Raw genomic sequence first — 13,948 nt, forward strand, 5'->3', positions numbered from 1 at the left:
CACTCCAAAAGAGAGAGCGAGAGAAACCTCCCCATGTAGGAAATGTGGAATTATTATTGCCTCTAATGAAGATCTTTATGTTAGATTAAAAACCTCATCAAGTGCTGCAAACTTTCTGGAGAACCTCTGTGACAAAACAGCATCCTTTGAGGTTCCCCTCTCTTTTTCTTCCTAAGTTGTCAGCCGTGTACAGGCTCCCACAGCAGCTGAACAAACTTGGTTGTTTGTGGCAACAACTTTTTCTTTGTGTATGTGCTTGGAGGGCAGGGAATGGGCCATTTGCACAGCTGCAGCTCCAAGTTCCACCTGTGTTTCCAGAGCAACAGTGGTAAGTCTTGGGGCTTACAAAAGACAGAAGGTCTTGGATTGGAGAAGCCAGCGTCTCCAGCCAACGCAGAAGACTACATCGGCAGTACCGGTGGACTTGTTTCATTTCGCGTTGGCTTGCATCTGTGTGGCATCTTGTGATCAGCTCCATGAGTTACCATAACAGAATCACATCCTCTGTCTGGTATGTAATTAGAGTGACCCGTGTCATTTCCCCCACGCACAAAACTTTCCCCTGAGCTGCACAGATCTTCTGCCTACACAGATTTGTTTTCTTAAGAAACATCCTACCATGAATCGCCTCGTCCTCCCAGTATTTCCTACTCAGTTGCTCATCATGGTGTGTACTGGGGCTGAATATGTACAACCATGAAAGATATAAATCAAAATTTGCCTGACCATAACTCTTTTTTTAGCCACATACTGATGCAGGGACTTCCGCCTACAATTATTCTGCAATGTAGTTAAGCTGAAGTGGAGACATTTGTCTGCCCCAAATATGTTTCAATTGTATGGAGTGTGTGCAAGCTGTATAATGTGCATCTGGGAGATTCATACATGGAATTTTGAATCTGCCATACAGAGAATCTCAGCTTTTTTTAAAAAAAAAAGTTTCTAGTCCGCATGACTGTAATGTGATGCTCAAAAGTAGTTCGACAGTGACTAGTGAAAAATCAGAACTCAGAGGAGGGCAAATAGGTTGGATTACAGCAATGTGTTATACATGGGGCTGCCTCTGAAGACGGTTGGGAAACTTCAGCTGGTTCAAAATGCAATGGTCAGATTGTTCACTAGAACAAGATGGTTTGAGTATATGACACCAATCCTGGCACAAGCTGCAGATTAGTTTCTGGGCCCAATTCAAAGTGCTGGTGTTGACCTATAAAGACTTACACAGCAAAAGACCTTAATACCTTAAGGACCGCCTCTCCCCATACAAACCACCCTGGACACTGCGCTTGTTACCTGAGGCCCTTCTCTATGTCCTCCATTCCAGAGAGGTTCAGAGGGTGACAACAAGAAAAAGATCCTTTTCTGTGGTGGCTCCCCGATTGTGGAATGCTCTCCTCAAGAGAGGCTCACCTGGCGCCATCATTTCGTCTTTACATGCCAGGCAAAGCTATTCCTCTTTAACCCAGACCTATGGCTGTTAAATAACCTATAGCCTATGAAAGTGTGGAGGAGAGGACTGTTACTATTAAGATTATTTAGCTATTAGGCTGTCTATCACTATGCTTTTTACTATGGTTTTATTTTTTAATAATTAATTTTTGTAATGTGTTTCTAATGTTGTATGCTGCCCCGAGATCTTTTGATAAAAGGTGGTATACAAACTGAGTAACTAAAAATAAATAACGTAACGCACAGATACTGCAGGTCAGATGGACGGGAAGTCCACTTCAGTCCAAGTGCCTACCAGTCATACACTCCTAGCATAAGCCTGCTCTGAACCTTTGAAGACTGCCATTGCGAAACCACTGAAAAGGAAAGGAAAAAAGAAGTGGCTGTCTAGATTGTTCTCTTCAACCCCTGGAGAGGGCCTCAGAACAGCATTTATTGGAATACACCCACGTCCAGGTCTGTGACCATATTTGTATCATGACTAAAGCTTGCCATTAGCTGGCACTGCCAGGAATAGCTTAAGAAGAAGTGCATTAAGAGCTCAGCAGTGACCATTAGCAATGGCAGGAGATGGTCTGCAGGGCATCCAGAAAGCATTTCAAAATGCTTGCAAGAGAAAGAAAGAGCAGGTGTGAATGTAAGCACATGTAAAGGGAGGCAGGGTTAGAGCTGGAATGCCTGATTGATTCCAAACACACACACACAGTTCCTTTAGCAATGGTTAGGGGGTTGAAAGTATTGCTGCCTGAACAACAGAAATCAGCCTCCTCTTGTGTTTGGAAAACGTTCGGTCTGTTAGACCATCTGGTAAGTCCTTTGGGACAAGAAATGTGATTTCTGCTGCCGCCTACAAACTGTAGCAGATACATCAACACAAGGACATGTGCAAAACAAAGGCAGGCTCTCTGAAAATGGAAGCAGATAATGAATAAAAAGATAGCTGATGTCATTCACTACATGAACCTAAGCCTCTTGGACTGGGAAGATCACCTTGCATACCATGTAGGGCAGCTGTTCCGAGCTTCACAGAAGCAATGGTGGTAGTGGTAGACAACAAATGCCTCAAACAAAAGGAACAATACAGAAATATAACAAGCAATTATGGGTACAGTCATAAACTAAGAAGACTGCCCAAATTATGTAATAAAAACATGATTCAGGCAGAGACCCTTTCTGTATCGTTCTTTGCAAGAAAGTGAGAAAGGAGTCTGACAGTTTTAACAAAGACTTTGGCAGCGGCAGAAGTGAGGGTTGCAATAAGTGTTCAGCTACAAAAAAAGGGAAAACTTGCAAAGACTCAGTTTGGATGCACAGCACTGGTAAGATGAACATATACTAGAGCAGCAGTAGGCAACCTAAGGCCCGGGGGCTGGATGCGGCCCAATCGCCTTCTCAATCAGGCCCCCCGTGGATGGTCCGGGAATCAGCGTGTTTTTACATGAATAGAATGTGTCCTTTTATTTAAAATGCATCTCTGGGTTATTTGTGGGGCCTGCCTGGTGTTTTTACATGAGCAGAATGTGTGCTTTTATTTAAAATGCATCTCTGGGTTATTTGTGGGGCACAGGAATTCGTTCATTCCCCCCCCCCGAAATATAGTCCAGCCCACCACATGGTCTGAGGGACAGTGAACCGGCCCACAGCTGAAAAAGGTTGCTGACCCTTGTACTAGGGTTTTCTAGGGTGCCTGCACTGTGAGAGCACCTGTACAGAATGCAAAGTCACTTTAACCAAACCAAATCAGAGCGTTCCACTAAATTTATCCAGGACAGGAAAGGCTGGGGCAGTAGGCTGCTAAAGTAAAATTCTGCCCAAGATGGTCAGGCACAGATTTTCCTGTATTTAATATTTTCCAAAGCACATGAGCCTGATGAAAGGTTCTGTCTTAAAACACAGGAAATAAGACTAAGTATTCAACCAGCCTGAGGATATTGCAGGAAGCAGGACAAGCAGTTGTGACAGTCCTGTTCTAAAAGGCAAACTGAATTCTGCGCTGGAAACTCTGCATTTAATAGCAACTTGTAACCGATACTTTTACTTAGCAGATATTTTTAATCCAACAAAGTGTGAAAGGAGGACGGTTAACATTACAACACAGCCCACACGTCTGATTCAGTGCTATATTCAATACAGCTTATGCTGTCCCATATTATCAGCATGCCATATATTTTCCTTTATTGGGCAAAAAGTAAGACTTGCTGTGTGGCTTTTGTTCTATCACCCTGCCTTACGATCAGCATGAACCCCAAAATAATTCTCTGAGTAATTTTTCCCAATTCACCAAAAGGTCTATATAGGATTATTATTTTTATCATTTTTGTCCTCTGGAAATAAACACAAGATATATGCATGCATGTGAAGACGGGGATAATTATGCATTTTTCATATTCACTAAGCATCCAGCAAAATGGTGGGCACAGATGGATGAATGGCAGACAGGCACTCTCCAATGGCTCAGTCACCATTTGGCATCCGTCTTGTCGTATGTTCCACAGACATGTTGGAAGCTGAGGTATTGTTTAGGGTTTTTTGCTTTCGGTTGTTGCTGTTTATATTTTGTATCTTTATTTTGTATTATGATTTATGTGGAAATTGTTCAATTTGGCTGTGTTCTTTTTGATGTTTTGTTTATTGTTTATGACTACTTTTGTTATGTTTGTAGTTACGTAATTTTTATATGTTGTAAACAGACTTGAGCGTGGTCTTAACTTTGGAAAGGCAGCATAAAAATAAAATGATGAATGGATGGATGGATTGGTGTTGCACTCCAATGCCCATTAGCCCCAGACAGCATAATCCTTGGCCAAAGATGATGGGAGCTTTAGTCCAGCAGCTCCCTGCTTTATGGCAACCCCATGAATCTTCCTCACCACACAAAAAATTATACAACTACAGTGGTACCTCGAGTTACATACGCTTCAGGTTACATACGCTACAGGTTACACACTCTGCTAACCCAGAAATAGTGCTTCAGGTTAAGAACTTTGCTTCATGATAAGAACAGAAATTGGGCTCTGGCGCAGCAGCAGCAGCAGGAGGCCCCATTACCTAAAGTGGTGCTTCAGGTTAAAAACAGTTTCAGATTAAGAATGGACCTCCAGAATGAATTAAGTACTTAACCTGAGGTACCACTGTACAATACACATTATTATTATTATTATTATTATTATTATTATTATTATTATATTGTAGAGGACCATCTTGCACTAAGGAATGAATTACACCACATTATCATACAAAATCCATCAACGGAATTATAGACAACTACAAAAGTGGTTTGATCCCATCTCCAAAGCCTTATTTGGTTACTTAAAAAGCTTTCATCTCACTGGCAAGCTACCACATACTATTGGTACAAGTTTACCGGTACGTGACATACACACACAATTACACCCCAGGGGACAAAGTCATATAAACAGCCCAGAATCATTTCATATTTTAGTGGGGATCAGGAGCAGTTGAATCATATAAGGCAACCATCTGAGGCAGTGCCCTTCATCCATGGTTGATCTATCACAAAGCAACAACCTTCAGGAAGGGAAGGACTCTACTTCATTATCAGAGTGGAGAGGCGTGGGTTTGACTTGTGTCAGCTCAGGGGGTCACCTGGGAACACAAAGAGAAACTGGAGCTCCAAAAGAGTAGAGCTGAAGGCTAAATATAGAAGGCTCACCGTATCTAGTTGAGAAACCGTCTCATTGTGTGTCATGAACAAAAGCAAAGAGAAAACCCACACATAACACTCCTCCCTTCTATGTCACCCCTACTGCTAATAGTTTTCTCTGCTCAACCTTCCACAACAGGGCATTCGGAGGGTTCGTTGTGTTCCACAATTCTACCCAAGAACAGAGTTTGTTACTGGTTGTAGCTTTCAGCAGGCTGAAAATTCCTGCTTTCTCGCTCTTGGTTCTCCCTGTCACACATGCACACTTTGAATTTTTGGATGATACGTTCCAACCAATATGATGCAATTCTCTCTCTCTCTCTCTGTGTGTGTGTGTGTGTGTGTGTGTGTGTGTGTGTGTGTGAGAGAGAGAGAGAGAGAGAGAGAGAGTTAGTTAGCTAGTTAGTTAGTTCCTGGTCTCCTCTTTGGGTTCTATAACCCACAGCCTTCAAAATTTCCCTTGCTTGTTCATGCCACTCCACTAATGCCAACAGCACTCTACACCTAGATTTTGTGGGTTATTTTCCTTTCGCCCCATCCAACTAGTTATCACCTTTCTATTTAGGTCTCTCTTCTGTTAAAACCACATGCTCCCCTTAAGTTCCTGTTTATCAGCAAGCAAGGTACTTGCATTCACACACAAATCTTGTGTACCAAAAAACAAACAAACACGTACAGCCAGGAAGCCAACACAATGGCCTCCAGAAGATGCTATACTACAACTCATCCCCAACCACTAACCCTGCTGGCTGGGACTGATGGGAGCTGGAGGGTACCACTTTGTCTAACCCCTGTACAGAATGCACTTTTCTCATTACTGAAGAACTGCAGCTAATCCAGTGACCCCCTTTGCTCCCACCCACCCACTCAAAATTAAGGATCTAAACCCCAGACCATATGGCATGTCAGTAACGCAGATCTAAGCCTCAATACTTCTGTTATTAGAAATTAAGCAGTACTTCCATATCCTTTGCCAGCATAATTTGTAAGCTCTTTATAATCAAAGAGCAACATCCTCCTCCATAAAAGTCCCCATCCCAACAAGTTCTCTATTTGTCACCCCCACTTAGGACTAAATTGTACCAAGGCTAAGTCCAAGTATCTCTTTTTAATATCAGTGCTGTACCCAAACAAAACAAACAAACAAAAATAAATAAATAAATAAATAAATAAATTCCTTCCAGTAGCACCTTAGAGACCAACTGTTAGTTATTGGCATGAGCTTTCGTGTGCATGCACACTTCTTCAGATACACTGAAGCAGAACTCACCAGACCCTTATACAGTGGTACCTCGGGTTAAGTACTTAATTCGTTCCGGAGGTGCATTCTTAACCTGAAACTGTTCTTAACCTGAAGCACCACTTTCGCTAATGGGGCCTCCCGCTCCTGCCGCACCGCCGGAGCACGATTTCTGTTCTCATCCTGAAGCAAAGTTCTTAACCTAAAGCACTATTTCTGGGTTAGTGGAGTGTGTAACCTGAAGCGTATGTAACCTGAAGCGTATGTAACCCCTGAGGTACCACTGTATATAGTGAGAGGGTGGGGAGGGGTATTACTAAGAAGGGTGGTGGGAATGGGTGATTGGCTGATAGGTGTGGTAAACCTGTTGACGACTGTTAACAACTGCAATTGGTCTTACAGGAAAAAGCAAGGGGTGAGATGGCTAAAAATAGCTTTATCATGTATAATGAGATAAGAATCCAATGTCTCTATTCAGACCAGGTCTCTCCATGGTTTTAAGTTTGGTAATAAGTTGCAATTCAGCAACTTCTCTTTCCAGTCTATTTCTGAAATTCTTTTGTAATAAGACAGCTACTTTGAGATCTTGTATAGAATGTGGGACTTATTACCAAACATCTGAGTAATACCCCATATATATCTATATCTATATCTATATCTATATCTATAGCTATATCTATCTACACACACACACACACACACACACACACACACACATTCTACCTAGACCACTTAAAGGATGAGCACAACAAAGTCCACCGATATACCTAACAGCCATCCCCTTTAAAAACCATAAGCCTATGCAAACAAGAATGCTTTTGCCTTATTAAGCAAATTTGCAATATTAAGTGTTGCTTTTTTAAAAAAGCACAGGTTACGTTCCCACTCACACTTTGCATCTAACACACAGTTATCCGGTCTATGACTCAAGGGCCATTTAGTTCAGCTGTTTGCCTAAAAAGGCAGTATTGCCCACCCAGTCTACCATGTGCCACAAGTAGAAAACCAGTGCACCCCAAGAGGTTACTGCTGGGAATCAAGTCCATATGATTCATTGGCCATGCCAACCAGGTCTCATGCAAGTGTCAAGGCACAAGTAGCTTGGGGCCCATTGTGGTTTGCCCTCTCTCACCACGGCTCAACATTAGGACATGAAAGTACAAGGGTGTGGCAGCTGAGGCTCACAACGTCTTGCCTGGGCACCAGTTCAAACAATAAGCTATGTTCCCTTCTGGGATGTGTTTCTTCTCAGACATCACTCAAAGTACAAGCAAGATCAAATCTGCAGGCACCGTATGATATATGAAAACATGACCCTACTGGAAAGCCTCTTGCCATGGAGCAGGTCAGGCCTCAAATTCAGTAGGGCAGAAAGAACAAAAGTGGCAAACAGCTCTGCACATGAAGAACTGCTCCCGTCCTTCCACAAGAAACGAAGAATTAAAAAGCCGTCTAAAGGAAGCACTTGCAGGTTTCCTTGCAGGTTTGAGACAAGCCTGGTTAAGACTTGCAGTTTGGCAATACTATACAGCACTGCACACACACACCCCAATACATGAAAACAAATTTTAAAACATACAGGCACTGCTGGAATTTCCTCCTTCTTCCACTGTTGCAGACTCTTGCGTATAGCTTCAGATTCATTTGACCAATCACAAACAGCACTGTTAGTGCAAAACTACATATGATGATAAGATGGATGTGCTAAAAATTGTACTAACGTGCCTGCTTTTATTTTGAAGCAGCAGCAGCAGCTATGGGTCTCCAATTCAGATCACACTTGTTTCCTGCTGAAAATCACCCCCTACATGATCGCTACCCCCCCCCAAAAGGTACTGTTTGAAATAAACACTACATCTAGGGCAGAAAGCAATGAAGGAGCCATTTTCAGCAGAGAACCTTTGCAGGGCCCTGAGTCAGATTTAGATAACTTTCTGGATCAGGGCCCTCTGGCATCCTTTTCCATGAAATAAAAGCAGGGAGGTTAAAGCACACTTGTTTAAGCACATAACTACTGTTGCATATAGCTTGGCTCTTATGAGTTAGGGATGTCATCTAGGAGCCAGTGTGGTGTAGTGGTTAGAGTGCTGGCCTAGGAACTGGAAGACCAGGGTTCTAACCCCATCCCCTCTGCCATGAAGCTCACTGGGTGACGTTGGGCCAGTCACTGCCTCTCAGCCTAACCTACATCCCAGGGCTGTTGTTGGGATTGAAGGAAGAGAGGGAGAATCATGTATGCTACCTGGAGCTCTTTGGAGGAAAAAGTGGGATATAAATGCAATAAATAAATAATACTTCTGTCCATATTCCCCCAAAACATTCAGAAGGGTTTTTTTGTTTTGGGGTGTGTGTTTTTTTGCATCCTCTCGAAACAGGTAGGGTAGGGAAGCTTTTCCTGTGACCTTTGATGCACTAGTGATTATCGCCAAGAACTCACAGGTCTTGTTCTTTTCTAGTGAAACCCTTACTTGGTGATAATGACCACTGGATGCAGTAAATGCAGAAGTGGTAGGCTACAGCAGCAATATGGAGACTAGAAAGGAAAGCCTAAGTAATGTTTTTATTTCATTTGTATTTTCGCCTTTCACCCCAAAGTACCACTTTAGCATGATACCAAGTTTTCAGGGTAGGTAGAACTGAGAAACATGTCCAATGTCACTTCCTAAGCTTTATGGCTGAACCTGGGCTTCCCACATCCTCTAGAATGCAACACTATGGTCACACTGGGGGTGAGAAACTAGCTACACATGTTCTATATTTTTCTTCCTCACACAAAAATAGAGTATTGACATTCAAACTATGCTGTACACTTGAGAGGTAATAGCTTCACTTCACAGCAGAACTACAGATGCAGACTTTCCCCTCCTATTCATCTCCTGTTAGGAATTTTAGAGTATTCCCAGCATCTGCCCTATTACTGCTGGGTGTCATCTTCACTGCCAGGTCTAGAATTGAGAAGAAAATGAAAATAGCGCACTGTCCCCCATCTCAGTTCCCCTGTTGCTACCTTTCTCCAGAAACCCCCACCCCAAGCATACCTCCAAGACAAGTACAAAACTCAAAAAGCAATTAGTGCTCACCACCTGCCACTCATCAGCCCAATTAGAAGAATTACCAAGCTACAACCCGGATGCATGTACCATGCACTTCCCTCAATCAGCACTGCAGCCAATTATTCTACACTTCCCTTAAGACAATTACAAGGTACAGAAATAGGCCTGTTGTCAAAATGCAGGAGCCCAACTTACAGCAGCTCTGGGTTCAGAGGAAGTTGCCGCTTCCTCTTCCACAGCCTCACTCAGATTATGAGCAACTGTTTTCCCAGGACAGAGTGTTGTGGGTGCCACATTTGTGGTGATATCACAGCACTGGAATATCAGAACAAGCTACCTTCCCATTTTTTCTCCCATCACTTCTTATCAGAACAGAGGGTTTCTGGTGTCAGTAACTGAAGACAGGGTAATGAATGAAAGCTGAAAACAGCCACTCCCTCAGTTACTTTTCACCACTGCTCCATCCCAGCTAATAGGCCCTTGTTGATATGACCCATCACAGAAATCCTTTTTGCCCACAGCGCTTGGAGAGAGGGCTGAAGCAAGTGATGAAGTGCCATGGTTGCCCTGCAAATACATGCCAATTAAACAGCGGCAAGATTCTGAACAGACATTAGAAATGTCATTTATATAGCACATGCCAGGATAGCTGTGGGGCTTAAACGATGAACCAATCTCTCCAACGAGAGATTGTCCTTAATATGTCAGTAAAACAGCTTGTGCTATCCTAATCACCCCAGTTTGCGAAATTATTTTGAGCAAGTCTCAACTCTATGCATGCTAGAACAGAGAAATTAACCCATCTCCCTAATTTGCAGATAATTGCATGTGTTGGGCTATGCCCAGAGATCTAATCCGGGCCAAAAAAGACAAAATGCCAGAGAATATCCTGGCAAGCACATTTTCTGGGTTTGGAAGTTTTTGTCTCTTGAGATGACAGCACATAAGCATGGATTTACTTCCACTGTAGAGCAGGGTTACAGAACCTTGTGGCTTTCCAGATGTAGGGCTCACACTCCCACATCACCCCCAGGCCAGCATGGTCAATAACCAGGGGTGCCAGGAGTTGTACTCCAGACACACCCAGAGGGTTGTAGGTTCCCCATCCCTGCTACAAAGCATCCCCACCTTGATTGAAAAGCAAAAGAACAAGGTATTCTAAAGTACTGTCAGGCAACACTGACTGACTGATGGGGGGGGGGAATAAAAAACTGCACAAACTCCTGTGCACCAAAACCAATGGAAAGTTTTCTTAAGCCATATCAGTCAAGCCTAGCTTTCATCAGGCATGCCTGAGGGATGCAGAGCTCATATTCAAATCACACAACTGTGTGGGTTGATGGAGCTTACCTGATGAAAACAGAGCCCACAACACTTACGCTGTGGAACAGCAATAACAAGCAAAACTGATCTTCAATAATGGCAGGAAGGAGAAATGTTTATTATGTATCATCAAATGCTTCATAGAAGTAGTTTTTCCTTCTCACCAGGAAAGCCCTGAATGCTAAGGACATTGTGCTACTCTAAGGGGTAGGCTTTAAGTGGTAATTCACTGAAATTTGGCACTCACTGATTTGGCCTCCATGTGACCAGATATGGGACCCCATCCTGAATGCAGTTAATTGCTGAGTGAAGACTCAGCAGCTGCAACACTCCACTACTCCAGTGTAGTCCTTCAGCTGTGGAGAAGTCTAGCAACATGCTACAACCGCTCTCAATTCCTCTCTCCCATCAGAAGAAAGGACACGCTCGACGTACTTAGGCTACCAATGCTTTCATCCTTTTCTGTTTCCATATTAAGACCAAGAGATAAAGAACACAAAGAGCAGCTGCCACCAGGTTATATTGCTCATTCCTGCCAAGTGGGCACATTCATTGATGTGGGTGACTTTACTGTTGCAGCAGCATCCAACTTTTTGGGGTTTTTTTCCTACTATGAGGCAATAGTTGTGCAATAAGCATACAACGCTAACCCAGTTCTTTTTTTTTAAGACCCCAAGCAGCCTTAAAAACCCCCCAAATATGCATATAATTTTTTCAGAAGGCATTTAGTTTTCAGCTCTTCATCCTGGAGAAGAGTGACTAGTGGGGTGCCACAGGGTTCTGTCTTGGGCCCAGTCTTATTCAACATCTTTATCAACGACTTGGATGATGGACTCAAGGGCATCCTGATCAAATTTGCAGATGACACCAAACTGGGAGGGGTGGCTAACACCCCAGAGGACAGGATCACACTTCAAAACGACCTTGACAGATTAGAGAACTGGGCCAAAACAAACAAGATGAATTTTAACAGGGAGAAATGTAAAGTATTGCACTTGGGCAAAAAAAATGAGAGGCACAAATACAAGATGGGTGACACCTAGCTTGAGAGCAGTACATGTGAAAAGGATCTAGGAGTCTTGGTTGACCACAAACTTGACATGAGCCAACAGTGTGACGCAGCAGCTAAAAAAGCCAATGCAATTCTGGACTGCATCAATAGGAGTATGGCATCTAGATCAAGGGAAGTAATAGTGCCACTGTATTCTGCACTGGTCAGACCTCACCTGGAGTACTGTGTCCAGTTCTGGGCACCACAGTTTAAGAAGGACACTGACAAACTGGAACGTGTCCAGAGGAGGGCAACCAAAATGGTCAAAGGCCTGGAAACGATGCCGTATGAGGAACGGCTAAGGGAGCTGGGCATGTTTAGCCTGGAGAAGAGGAGGTTAAGGCGTGATATGATAGCCATGTTCAAATATATAAAAGGATGTCACATAGAGGAGGGAGAAAGGTTGTTTTCTGCTGCTCCAGAGAAGCGGACACGGAGCAATGGATCCAAACTACAAGAAAGAAGATTCCACCTAAACATTAGGAAGAACTTCCTGACAGTAAGAGCTGTTCGACAGTGGAATTTGCTGCCAAGGAGTGTGGTGGAGTCTCCTACTTTGGAGGTCTTTAAGCAGAGGCTTGACAACCATATGTCAGGAGTGCTCTGATGGTGTTTCCTGCTTGGCAGGGGGTTGGACTCGATGGCCCTTGTGGTCTCTTCCAACTCTATGATTCTATGATTCTAAGCAGCATATTAAGGTTGTATGTTTGTAAAATTCAATGACAAAATTTTATTAGATTTACTTGCAATGATGTCTTGGCTTTCTTTTGGTGGAGCCCAAGAATCTCTGCTGGGGTCCACTGTAATTCATGCACACAGTGTGCACTGATACAACACATCTTGTAATTCATACCTGCTCATCACACCCATGCATTTTACATGCATGTGTACATGCTTTGTTGCTTAGAGTCACATTCCAGAAAGTTACATTCCAGAAAGTTATCAGAACTGGAAATTTGAGAACACTACTGCTACAATAATGCTACAATATTCAAGCTTCATGTAAGACACAACATAAGATCCAACAAAACTTTATTTGGAATTGGGGTATATAATTAATACTTTGGCCACATCATGAGAAGAGAAGACTCCCTGGAAAAGACCCTGATGTTGGGAAAGATGGAGGGCACAAGGAGAAGGGGACGACAGAGAATGAGATGGTTGGATGGTGTTCTTGAAGCTACTAGCATGAGTTTGATCAAACTGCGGGAGGCAGTGGAGGACAGAAGTGCCTGGCGTGCTCTGGTCCATGGGGTCACGAAGAGTCGGACACGACTAAACGACTAAACAACAACAATTAATATATATGTGTGAAAAGAAGAGAGAGAGAGAGAAACCAGATGCACAAATGCAGCTCTTCAGTACCCGTTCAAGACACCATGTTGCATATTTTCTGGCATCACCACCCTTATCATAACACAGACAACTTCATATGAATTGTCAGGAAAGGGGTCTCCATGCACTGTAATTATTTCCTACATCTTGGAAGCACTAGTGAACACACTCTCTTTCACAACTGGATGCTATCAGAGGAGAGCAGTTCTAATTGGCCTCTCTCTTTCCTCTCCTGGTAGCGTCCAATTAGAACTGTTCGCTCTCCTCCTTTCCAAGTGTGTTGGCCAACCAGAAACAGACAGTGAGTGGAGCACCCTCAAAGATCTGACTATGGTTGGGCTGGGCTGCAACAGTGAGAGCTGTCTGTGGTTGTAACCATCACTTTCTCAGGTTGCTGTGAAGTCTGCTTTGCAATATTCCCCACTGGATTTATGGAGCTCAAGTTAGTGGAACTCAGCAAGGGACGGGTTGGTAGCAATGCCAATGTTTACGTAGCTCCCCTTCAACATGCAACGCATGGGCAACTGACTCAGTGCCCCCGCCCTTTCAAAGGGCTGCTGGTGCCATAACTGTTCTGGCTAGCCCCCTGCTCTATCAGTGGAAAGAGTAACAAGCTTGGCAAGGAGGGACTATGGAAGCAGGCATGCCACGGATAGGAAAAAATGTATTTGCAAAGCTATGTCTCCCCACCCACCTATGTGGTCTAAGAGTTGCCAGATTCAGTATGGGAGTAGGTCATTATACTTTAAAACAGTTGCACAGAATTTCAGAAAGTGCTGCTTCTCTCATTTTAGTGAGACTATAATGGGTTAAGCTGCTCCCTTCAAAATCTA

The 13,948-nt window shown here is 43.4% G+C and overlaps 1 protein-coding gene across 7 annotated transcripts in view; it reads right to left on the reverse strand.

Moving 5' to 3' along the window:
* The window catches only part of DGKZ (diacylglycerol kinase zeta), a 157,320-nt gene that overhangs the window by 103,248 nt on the left and 40,124 nt on the right, over window positions 1-13,948 (reverse strand). The gene's annotated exons all lie outside the window — the stretch shown is intronic.

This window comes from Podarcis vaucheri (assembly GCF_965113315.1).
Source record: "Podarcis vaucheri genome assembly, chromosome: 1".
Taxonomy (NCBI): Eukaryota; Metazoa; Chordata; class Lepidosauria; order Squamata; family Lacertidae; genus Podarcis; species Podarcis vaucheri.